This window comes from Panthera onca, chromosome B2, assembly GCF_046562875.1.
Source record: "Panthera onca isolate mPanOnc1 chromosome B2, mPanOnc1 haplotype 2, whole genome shotgun sequence".
Taxonomy (NCBI): domain Eukaryota; kingdom Metazoa; phylum Chordata; class Mammalia; order Carnivora; family Felidae; genus Panthera; species Panthera onca.
Window position 1 is genome coordinate 125579917 of NC_138343.1, and position 12343 is coordinate 125592259.

The window sequence follows — 12343 nt, forward strand, 5'->3', positions numbered from 1 at the left end:
AAGGCTGGCCAGGTTCTTGCAACAGCTATTTTCACGCTATGCCTTTGCCGTCTTCATTCTCCACTCTAGAATCTAACTCAAGGTGCTAGACTTTATCGTTTCTCATGGTGAATTTTATCCTTGGAGCCTTAAAGAAACTTCCAGTTTCCTCTCCTTCACCTTCCATATCTGGCACTTAACTTCTTTTGGGCTCCTGCTAGCCAGGTAAACATGCCTGAACCCCAATCGTTGTTGTAATTAGAGTTCTTTTCTAAAGACAATGCTTAGCCTTCACAAAAAGAAGTTGATGGTAGTGGTAATTGGGTTGGAATTATATCATGTCTGACATCAATGTCCCATATTCAATCTTCTTAGGCTCAATAGCCTGCAATACATTAAATCTGAAAGAAAAATAATCACTTAAAACACTACTACCCTGAATTGATTTTTTACACTTGCTCTCTGTTATATCTCAACTTTTATATATAGAAAAACAGCATGAATTTGCCTGCTTTCTAAATATATTTCTGTGTGCGTGTGTGTGTGTGTGTGTGTGTGCACATGCAAACACATGCATGTATGTATCTATATAAAATAAATTGAGACATAACTGTTTCTTAGTTATCTCTGCTAAAAGTCAAAAGGCCATGCCTGGACTACCCTAATGAGGTCCCATTAAGAAGCTGGAAGCAGTTACCAGAGGAAAGTCTAAGTACCTGGGAAGGATTAAGAAATCTTTCCTGAACTTAGTCTATAGCCTTATTCCCTTTTCACTGGCTGGAATTTAATTATCCTTCTGTGTCCCTTGAAGTGCCCCTGACTAGATGGGAAGACAGGAGACCTCAAGGCATAAAGTGAAACTGTGCCAGTCTAAATTTATTTTACTTTATTTAAAAAAATTGTTTTTAATATTTATTTTTCAGAGAGAGAGAGAGAGAGAAAGAGAGAGAGAGAGACAGAGCATGAGCAGGGAAGCGGCAGAGAGAGAGGGAGACACAGAACCAGAAGCAGGATCCAGGCTCCGAGCCGTCAGCACAGAGACTGATGCGGGGCTCGAACCCACGAACCGTGAGATCACGACCTGAGCCGTGACGCTCAACCGACTGAGCCACCCAGGCTCAACCGGGCTCAAAGTCGGACGCTCAACCGACTGAGCCACCCAGGCCCCCCTAAATTTATTTTAGTTTAAAAGATCATGTAACTTTGCTCTCTAAAACATCAGCCATATTTGTGAAAAAAAATAAATTTAAAAACAACATTAAACACCTCTACTCTCATCTCTAAACAAGATGTGTGAGGGAGATAGTCTGGCCTATATTGATACGAAGGACTTGGATATCCTTTGGTGTACAAAAACTCTAGTTTGAAAGTGATCATCCGAAGTAAGAGACCGGGAGAAGATGGAGTACCCCGGGAGGAATTATAAATATTATAAGTATTTCCACCTCTACCTATTTAATGATTTTCCTCCAGATATATATATTTTTTTTCTGTCTGTGTTTGACCTCCTTACTTGATTTTCTAATGTCTCTGGCCCTATAGAAATGTATTCTGTTTCTCATTGTGCATTTTCTATTCTTACCTTCAACTTTTGCTTCTCCTTAGACAAAGCTTTTCTTTTTTAACAATTTGACTTCCCCCTTGCTGCAGCCATTAACTTTTGCTGACGCCTGAGTTTTCAGTTTAGACTCCTTTCTGCCACTCACAAAACCTATTGTGAGCAACTCTGTTTTAATAAAACTCCTGTGGTTTTTGTATCCCAGGATAAAGCTAAGGGGATAATGGAAAGCCTAAGAATTCCTTAACTACAACTACTTTAATAACAGTGACAGCAACTTCCACCTGGGCATTTAGGGTGAGGGAAGATATATTTAATCTGAATACTTTTCTACAAGGCACATTTGACATCACGTCATTTGTTATCTTTTCTGGAGTTGAAAGTCTTCGCTTCGTGGACACTTTTCTAACAAATATTTAGACATTCCAACATTCACATTGATGAATTGTCCTCGGGCTTTACCAGTTAATGAGAGACATCTAATTCAGCACTTAACCCATAAGGAGACTCCGGTCGGTGTAAGTTTTCTAGCACATTTCATCAGAAATAACCAGATTGAACTGATTCTGCCACGTGAGGAAGCCTCCCAGAAAGACTAGTTGTAGAGGAGGAGCAAATCGCTATCTAAAGAACATTGCTGTTGTTCTGTGTGCAATGTGTATAAAAATATTATCAGCGGTGCACATTTTTAATCTAGTGAAAATTTGGCAGCCCCGCTGAAATTCTTTCTAGCAGAGCGTTCAGAATGACTTTCAATAAACAGAGCCAGCAGCCAGGAAATGCAAACTTCAGCAGATTTACTGCAGTAAGTGATAGCTACCAAAAGGCTCTTATCCCTGGTTAGAGTTAAATAATTTACTCTTCGCTACCATTAAATGTTTTAAAATTATCTCCGTGTGCTTGTATGTGTGTGTTTATTTCGGTATAATTATTCCTTCTTGCCACTCTTGATGTTAAATCCTGAAAATGGATCATGGTTCTCCCTAGGTTATTGGTATAGAATTTGCCCTGCAGTTAACTGCCCTGTCCTGAATGTCCAGAGCCACAGCTGTGAATGGCTCCCAGAGTGTCTTTAACTAATTAGCAACCAGACACCCTTACATAAAAAAGTTAGAACAGAGTCTTTAACCAGAAGGCTTCTACAAGCATTTTGGTAGCAGATTCTAACAAATTCTAGCAGCAAATTCTAGCAAATTCTAACAGCATGGGGTCTTCCACGTATTCATCAGCAGACTTTTTTTTTTTCCTGTTTCTTTTTCACATACTTTGGTTCTTAATCCATTCTTTTATGGAAAATTAGAAACGTATCTTTTCACAGTGATTCTACCTACAGAGGTTTTACTTTTTCCTCCTTTTCCCCTTTCTTGTAGATTAAGAAAATTTACATAGTTTTTCTTACGCAGGAAGAAAGTCGAAATGAAAGAATTTCAAGCCATTTTTCCGTTTTATTTATTTTTTATTGAAAGGATTTTATTTATTTATTTTTGAGAGAGAGTCAGAGTGCGAGTGGGGAGGGGCAGAGAGAGAGGGAGACACGGAATCTGAAACAGGCTCCATCCAGGCTCGGAGCTGTCAGCACAGAGCCCCACACGGGACTCAAACTCGGGAACGGCGAGATTATGACCTGAACCGAAGTCAGATGCTTAACCAACTGAGCCACCCAGGTGGCCCTCATTTGTCCATTTTACTTATCCAACTTTCATTCAACATACTGCTTAATCTGTGTCTTGAAATCCACTAGGCAATAGAGATGTAGATTTTACATGCATTTGGAGGACTTAGTGGGTTTATTTGGAACACACACAACACTGCCTATCATGTGGAATTAGTGCTATACGTGTCTCTGATACTATTATTACCGTTGTTACTTATAAGTGAGGTCCAAAGAGATGAAAGCGATTTTCCCAAGTCATTAAGAGTATCTGATTAGTATTTGACCGAGATTTTACTTGTAACGTTTACAAATGTTATGTTACGATTATGCCCTCCTATATTCTTGCAAGATAAGCAGGGTACGTACAATTATACCCATTTTACAGATTGAATTGAAGAAACTTGGGATCTAAAGACCTAAGGACTAGTCATAGTTCTAGAACTAATAAGTATAGAGGTTGGCCTACATCTTTGCATTTGAATATGTAGCCTGGTATGCTTATTATAACACCAGGAATACATACATAGAAAGATGAATCTTGCCATGTATATAACTGACAACATCAATTTGAGCTGCATGGGTCCAATTATACATGGATTTTTAGAAAAAATATTGTACAGTACTGTAAATGTATTTTCTCTTACGATTTTCTTAATAACATATCCTTTTCTCTAGCTTAACTTTATTATAAGAATACAGTGTGTAATACATATCACATACAAAATACATGTCAATTGATTGTGTTGTCTGTTAGGCTTTTAGTCAGTAGTAGACTATTAGTAGCTAAGTTTGGGGGCAACCAAAAGTTAGGTGTGGATTTTTCTTTTTTTTTTTTTAATTTTTTTTTCAACGTGTATTTATTTTTGAGCCAGAGAGAGACAGAGCATGAACAGGGGAGGGTCAGAGAGAGGGAGACACAGAATCTGAAGTAGGCTCCAGGCTCCTAGCTGTCAGCACAGAGCCCGACGCGGGGCTCGAACTCACGGACCGCGAGATCATGACCTGAGCCGAAGTCGGTTGCTTAACAGACTGAGCCACCCAGGTGCCCCTCTTGTTTTTAAAAATTTTTTTTTTTTTTTTTAGGTGTGGATTTTTCAACTGTGTGGGGGTTGGGGGCCAGCATTTCTAACCCCCCATTGTTCAAGGGCCAACCGTACTTGCTGAGATAGGACTGAGTTTAAGGCTTTGACATTTGTGTATTGATCACCTGTATTGTTTAAAAAAATCTACACTTAAAAACCCAAAGGTCAAAAATATAACTAAGCGTGATGGGCCATTGTTACCTCCTGGCAGTATTGTCCACGCTAACAGTGAAGGTTTATTTCCCATATTCTCTCATTCTAGAAATATCCATCTGTGAATCAGAGCATCCTAGTCAATCTCTTTTATATTGATGGAATACAGTGATACTTGCACTCAAAGTGTATCAACTCATTGCATAGTGATACATTTCTACCAAATGATAGTTTCAGTTTCAAAAAAGGAGGTAAGGTATGTACCCAATAATTATACTCCATAACTGCAAAGCTAATAATCTGTAAACATTGTGTGACGTACCTAGGATTCCTGATTTACTTAGTCCTACTGCCTAAGAAATCTACTTAAATACACATTAGAAAGTATGTACTTACAGGTGTTAGAATCTTTAATAATAGAAAATTTAAATATGGTTTTAATTTTCATGGTTTAAACAATTGACTTCTCTTTTCTAAGAATTGAAACGTAGGCTTTTTTATAGTATATAGGCAAATTTACTTTCAAGGTTCACATGCTGGCAGCATGTTGTAAAAATTTATTATGACCTATTAATATGATAAGCATACTGGTTTTTATTATTTGTTATACTCTCCCTAAAATTCCCATACTATCCTATTAAAAATAAAGTTCTATATTTTGGCATTAAATTCAGTTGTCATAATTCTCCTTTCAAGTGTGAAATCACACTGTGTTGCTTTATCTTTTTAATTAAGTGTTAATCAATGGTCTTTTATTGTATTCAAAGTAGGATATAAGTTTCCCTGAAGATACCAACACAATTGCTTATCTTCATTCCCTGGAAAACTATTTTTTAATGGTCTAATCTGGTTGTGTTTTATTGAACAATGGATTCATGTTGATGTGAGCAATGCAATATGTTTTATTAGGTCATTTCTGTAGGAAGTGACGATTTAATCTCTTGAAAAAGTAAAATAGCCCTCTCTTCATAATGCCGAGCAACTGGTGAATGATGTTTTCCACTTTGATAGCAGATTTTTCCCTGAGTTCATTAAATTAGTGTTTGTCCTTATTTAGACCTAACCCTGTGCTTGTTTAAACCCACAAATTGCTGAGGTAAGAACATACTTTTGGGTTATATTTTAGCAACCATACTGCCAAACAATAAGATACATACCTAATGTCTGAGTTCTTAGCATTGATTATTACCTCTCCCAATATCTTCTCTTAGGAACAATGGTCTAGTGCACTGGTAAGGTTTGCTAGAGAACCCATGATTTTATAGCTCCGATAAAGCTATTTTGTCTCTACCATATCTTCCTTCTCTTTCTACATTGCCTTATCATCTTTCTCTGGGGCAATTTTAAGACTTTCAAAGGTTCGTGATGCTCTTATTATAGATTCACTACATAAATCACATGAAACATGTTAAAACGTTTCCTTTTCCCAACTTAATATAAAGTTGATATGCAACTGTTATATAGGTATAGGATACAATGGATTGGAGAATGTAATATTAAAACTTGTAAACCTTTATATATTGTAAAATTTTATTTTTCAACTGTCATTTTCAAATCCAATACATTTTCTGTTAAAACTTCAGAGATGTCTGTGGGCCCTTGAAAAATTACAATACCCTTGCCTTAAGTATGTGGTGATAACTCTTTTTCTTTGCTTTTCTGCCTCTACGTTTTAGACTCCTTTTTCTATCACTTCCATAGGTTATTTTTTTCATTGTCATTTTCATGATCTGCTCCCTACAACAATTTTATTTTTTGGCCTCTTTTTCTGTGTCTTAAAATCTCTAGGACTGGTCACCTCTTTTGAAATGTATTTTTTTTTTTCCTTCTCTAGATTCAGTTGTATCTTCTCCCCTTTTATTAGTATGTACAAATGATGTGCTCTCAGACATCAGTTTATGTGAAGTGGAATATATATGGTGTTTTCCTGGACAGCCAGTGTCTGCATAATCACGTTTTTCTCCCAGCCAGATATATCACCAGTGAATAGTCTCCAAACACTTTGTTCATTTCAGTTGTTGTTAATAGTTGCTGATATCTATTCTTTGACTATTTCTTCTTTGCTCATTCAGTAAGTCAACAAATGGGCTTTGGGAACATATATACTTTGCTGAGTTCTTATGTTTAAATTAAAACATCTTAAAATGGAGGGTATATTAGTTTTCTAGAGCTTCCATAACAAAATACCAGAGACTGGGTGATTTAAACAACAGGTATTTATTTATTTATTTATTTATTTATTTATTTATAATGTGTATTTATTTTTGAGAGAGAGAGAGAGAGAGAGAGTAGGGGAGTAACAGAGAGAGGGAGAAGAGAGTCCAAAGGGGGCTCCAGGCTCTGAGCTGTCAGCACAGAGCCCTCTGTGGGGCTTGAACTCATGGACGATGACAGCATGACCTGAACAGAAGTCGGATGCTTAAACAACCCAGCCACCCAGGGGCCCCCAGATATTTATTTTCTCACACTTCTGGAGGCTGGAAGTCTGAGATGGAAGTGTCAGCAGGCTTGGTTGATTTTTTATGAGGTCTCTTTCCTTGGCTTGTAGATGACTGCCTTTTCTCTATATATTCACATGGTCTTTTGGTCCCGTGTGTTGCTGTCCTAATGTCTTCTTACAAGCACACCAGTCATAAGGGATAGGGCTCACCCCAATGAACTCATTTTAACCTTGATTACCTCTTTAAAGGTCCTATCTCTAAATGCAGTCATATTTTGAGGTAGTGCACAGTTAGGACTTCAATATATAACTTTTGGAAGGAAAAGTGACACCATTGAGCTCATAATAGAGGGCAATAACAAATAAAATATATGTCACAATATATACAATCTCCTTACCACCCATAGTGGAAATTGTTGTCTGAAGAGGTGAGATTGTAACTCTTATGATGGAATCATTTTAGTGAGAGGATAATCTGGACTTTTTTTTTAAACCTATTATGTAGGACCTGACAATGTTCTTTTCTACCAGGACCTAAAACTTGTAAGGGCTGGTGCCCGGGGTTATATTTACATACTTAACTAACAGAAAATACTATGTATTGGCTATAAGTCATTAACTCTTGTTTGAATAAGTCCTCCCTGCCTTACCCACTCATGCTATTCAGTTCCCCAAATTTTGAAATGTCATCTGCATTGCTTACAATGGCTAAAGATGTGAGACATCCTCACATTTCCCTATCATCACCTCCCTATTCTGCTCCCTGCTACTCCCATATGTGTTGTTTCTGCTGTAACCAACCTAAAATGGATGGTATACTTATCTTTCGGCTACTGACAGTTTGGAAAAGTCTAGTGTGCCTCTGTTCTGTGCTGGTCTGCTTCAGTTATTCCAACCCGAGAGAGATGAATGTTTCTTCTTTTTCTTCCCCCTACTTACTCCAACACAGCGCCAGGGACTGGAACCATAGCAGGGAACCAGTCAAAATTCTTATTTTCAAGTTGGTCCAAGTGTCAGGGCCTGAGGTATCCTCCCACACCCTCCACCTCCTGGTGTCTCCAAAGGCAAACCATTCATCAAGAATTTTGTAGCCAAGTCCCCCAAATTTGTAACCCAAGATGATAAGTGCTGACATGGCTGGAGTCGGTGCTAAAAAGCGGGTGGAACTGGAGGGGAAAACACACACACACACCTTCTCAATCAAGTGTTGGAACTCCAACACACGCCTAAAGGGTGTATGCAGTTAAGGAAGAAAATCTGAAGAGTATATGCAGTTGAGGAAGAAAATCTGAAGCTAAAATCATAAAACCAAATTCTTGGACACTGTATAGAATATCTCATGTCATCTTCTAGTGTTTTTCAAAATGCTGACACAAAGAGAAAAAGAAAAGTAAGGGACTCGTCTCCTTTCTGTTTTATGAGATTGCTGCCAATCTTTTTATTGTTTAACATTTGGATCAATTCCAAATGTTATAGTACCTTTTTGTGTGGCTTCATTGAGTGGGTATGAAGATAATGTCAGATCTGGGCAAAACTAGGAGCACAATAGAAGACTTGCATGAGTGTGTATTATGAGTCTATGAAAATGTGCAAATGTATTGTAGGAACTTTATAATTAGTAATGTGTATTATTTATGAAACGTGAAAACAAATGTATTTCAAATTTGCTTTGATTTATAGATTTAACACTGTCTTTTATTATAGGCATAGTAAGAGATACAAGGAAATAACCATTATGTTGTGAGAAGGTGACCAAAGTCATGTACCGAATGCACAACTTTGTCTACCCTTTCCACCAACTTGTGCCTCTTTTCTATTTGCTTCTTTTTTTTTTCAGTTTATTTATTTATTGAGAGAGAGAACATGCATGTGTGCCCAAGTGGAGGAGGGACAGAAAGAGGGAGAGACAGAATCCCAAGCAGGCTCTATGCTGTTAGCTGGAGCCTGACGCGAGGCTCGATCGCACAAGCAGTGAAATCATGACCTGAGTTGAAATCAAGAGTTGGACACTCGATGGACTGAACCATCCAGGTGTCCCCATCTGTTTCTCTCCTCCCCATTTCCCTTCTCCTATGGAAAAAAAAATTGGTTTCACATTTATAAAATTTCAGTAGTTAATCATCTATGAGAGCAGCCTAACCTCTAATTGTTAAAACATAACCAAAATAAGGTACTTGCTCAGTTAGAGCTCGTTACATGGAGTAATAAAAGAGGATTGTTGGTTTCTCTTTAATCAATTAAAAACAGAGGGTGTCAAAATGAAGATTTTTCTTGAAACTGAGTTGTAAATTTGGGAAGATTTGTTGTTAAAAGCTTCCTTCGCCTAAAATAATCCCCTTGGTATCTGAGAAAATGAGTGCTGGTCGTGCGTATGTTTGAAATGTAAAATTTTGAGGAAAAATAGAAATAGGTTGGAAAAAGTGCTTGGTAAACAGTAGTAACCAACTCCAAATGTTTTTACTCCAAATCTGTGTTATCTCTGGCACAGAGGAGATCTTTGGGGAACATATATGAAAGTGGATTAAGTTTGACTAACCTTATGTAAACCACATCTAGAAGAGAATGGTCACAAGAGTTTGGTCTCAAGGTTTATTTGTAGTACCTGGCAGCTCAACTTCTGCAAAATCCCTTGAGAGTATATTAGTGTCAAAATCATGAATAAAATGGGAGAGTTTTACACATGTACTAATTGATACTTTCTTGTTATTTTATCTCATTACTTCTCCCCAAGTTTTCTGTGAACCCTACTACCTTGCAGACTTTTAGTCATTCTTTGACAATTTTTTAAACTTTAGCTTGTAGATCCCATTAGGTAAGGGCATTAGTATCACAAAATAATGTGAAAATGTTAAATAGAAAAAGGGATCCATGAGTACAACTTATGGTTGTTAGTTGTGAGCTACTTTTAACTATGGAATAATCTTATGTTTGTATTGATGCAAGATTTGATGAATGACTTTAGCTACATAAATATAGAAAATAGCCACATTGCAAACATTTTGCATCCCTTTTGTGGCCTAATATGCAAACATTTAAAATTGTGTTACAATTTTGCTTTGCTGTTTAATAAAAACCTGTTTCAGGATTAAAAAAAGAAGTCTTTGTCTTAATAAAGATTTATTCTTTTAGAAGGGTGGGGAGAACAAGAAGTAAATAAGAACATACAGGGTGTGGGGCAGAAGGGTCTTATTGTATTATAATAACAGGTGAAATACCCCCATTGATAATTAGACAAATACTGCTAATAAAATTGTAAAACTAAGACACGGATTTCAGAAAAAAGTTATTCTAGACTGAGAGGATAATAAGTAAGATCTTAAGGGGAAAGAGGGTTACTTCTCTTGTTCAAGGTCTCAAACAGTCATTTATTCATTCAACAAATATTTAATTATTTTGTTAACACCTACCACATGCTAGAAAGGGGGCTGATGTTTCAAAAGTGGACAAACATAGACAGGAGAGAAGGGTCAAGGGAGTAAATAGACTTTAATTACATAAATATATATAAAATTATAATTGTAACACATGATGTGATGAGGGAGGCTGGAGAAGTGATAACTTCTAATAGAAGAATTTGAACTGTCCAGAATGGACTTTGTGGCTGAACTGACACTCGAAGTTTTAACTGAAGAATGTGTGGGAGTTGCATAAGTGAGGAAGGGAAAGCATATCGACCGATAAAGAAAGATGATGAGATTTGATTGGGAGAATTTTTTTCCCCCCAGATAATGGAAATACCCTGTGGGAAGTTGCTACCAGAACATTCTGGAAAACATCCCCCTTTTGTGTCATTCTGCCATGACACAAGGCGAGTTACATCACTATGCCACTCACAAATCTGTACTGGAATATTAAAATAGCACTGGGTCTCCTGTCTTTATTAAAAGAGTTGTTGGAATAAGAGACCTTGACTGTGGAGTCAAGGTGAGGAAGAAGCGTGTCAGGGAAAGTGTGTCCTGAGTGGAGCCTGAAGGGAAGGTGGAGATTTGGTATCAGAGGAAAGGTGATTGCTTCACTCACTGTGGAAGGAGTCACAGACTTAGAGAAGAGAAACTCATGGTTTAACATAACCAACCTGTTAGTCCTCCTTTTAAAAAATAATTGTGGGGGCCCCTGGGTGGCTCAGTCGGTTGAGCGCCCGACTTCGGCTCAGGTCATGATCTCACGGTTTGCGAGTTCGGGCCCCACGTCGGGCTCTGTGCTGACAGCTCAGAGCCTGGAGCCTGTTTCGGATTCTGTGTCTCCCTCTCTCTCTGTCCCTCCCCCACACGTGCTCTGTCTCTCTCTGCCTCTCAAAAGTAAAGAAAACTAATAAAAAAATTAAACAATAATAATTGTGGTTACCTCTTTTTCTTGGCTTTAAAAATACTCAAGATCATCCTGCTTTCTGCTTTTATTATTTATATTCACTCTTCAGGTCTTCTACCTTGTTATTGTTTTACTATCTCTTACATCACATCTGGCTTTTCTCGCTTCCAAGAGGTAAACCTTTCAATTATACCTTGGTTAATATTCATTGCGATGACAGTTAGTCTCCTGCTTATCCGTAGTTCCACTGTTTACAGTTTTATTCCTCTGGTCGACCGTGCTCTGGAAGCAGATGATCCTCTTTCTGATGTATCATTAAGAAGGTCATTAGAAGCCTAACACTATGTCACAATGCCTATGTCACTCACCTCGCATCATCTCATCATGTAGGCATTTTGTCATCTCACATAAGCACGTGAAGAAGGGTACAATAAGATATGTGAGGCAGAGAGAGACCACGTCCACAGAACTCATTACAGTATATTGTTATAATTGTTCTTTTTTTAAGTTTATTTATTTATTATGAGAGAGAGAGGCAGAGAGAGGGAGAGAGAGAGAATCCCAAGCAGGCTCTGCGCTGACTGATGTGGTGCTCAAACTCACAAACCGTGAGATCATGACCTGAGTGGAAACCAAGAGTCAAAAAGCGTAACCGCCTGAGCCACCCAGGTACCCCTATTGTTATAATTGTTCTATTTCATTACTGGTCATTATTAATCTCTTAGTGTGCCTAATTTGTAAATGAAACTTTATCATCGGTATGCATGTCTAGGAAAAACATAGTATGTGTGGGGTTAGTATCATCTGCAATTTCAGGCATGCACTGGGGGTCTTTGAAAGGTTACCCCCCATGGATGCGGGGTGGGGAGGGATTACAGTACTATCCGTTCAAACTTACGTGTTAGCCTCTGCTTTTTTAGTTATCTACTCTTTAAAATAGCTCTTGCTTACCTGGGCTTTTTCCTAACTATTTTATATTTTAGCATGGTTCCATGTGTGGTTCCTTTTCATTTCTAATTAAAAATACTTTTAATATTATTTTTATAGGATCTCATCTTGCAAATGATCATAGCATTGTGCTTTCAACAGAAAAGCTTCTATTTGAAGAAGCAGACTACTTATATTTATTTTAACTAGTCATGTAGGTAAAAAATGACAAATGAGAAATT

The 12343-nt window shown here is 37.6% G+C and overlaps 1 pseudogene; it reads left to right on the forward strand.

Annotated features, from left to right (window-relative positions):
• The first annotated feature begins 7942 nt into the window (after positions 1-7942).
• On the forward strand, positions 7943-11513 carry LOC132668034 (short coiled-coil protein B pseudogene; annotated as a pseudogene).
• The last annotated feature ends 830 nt before the right edge of the window (positions 11514-12343 follow it).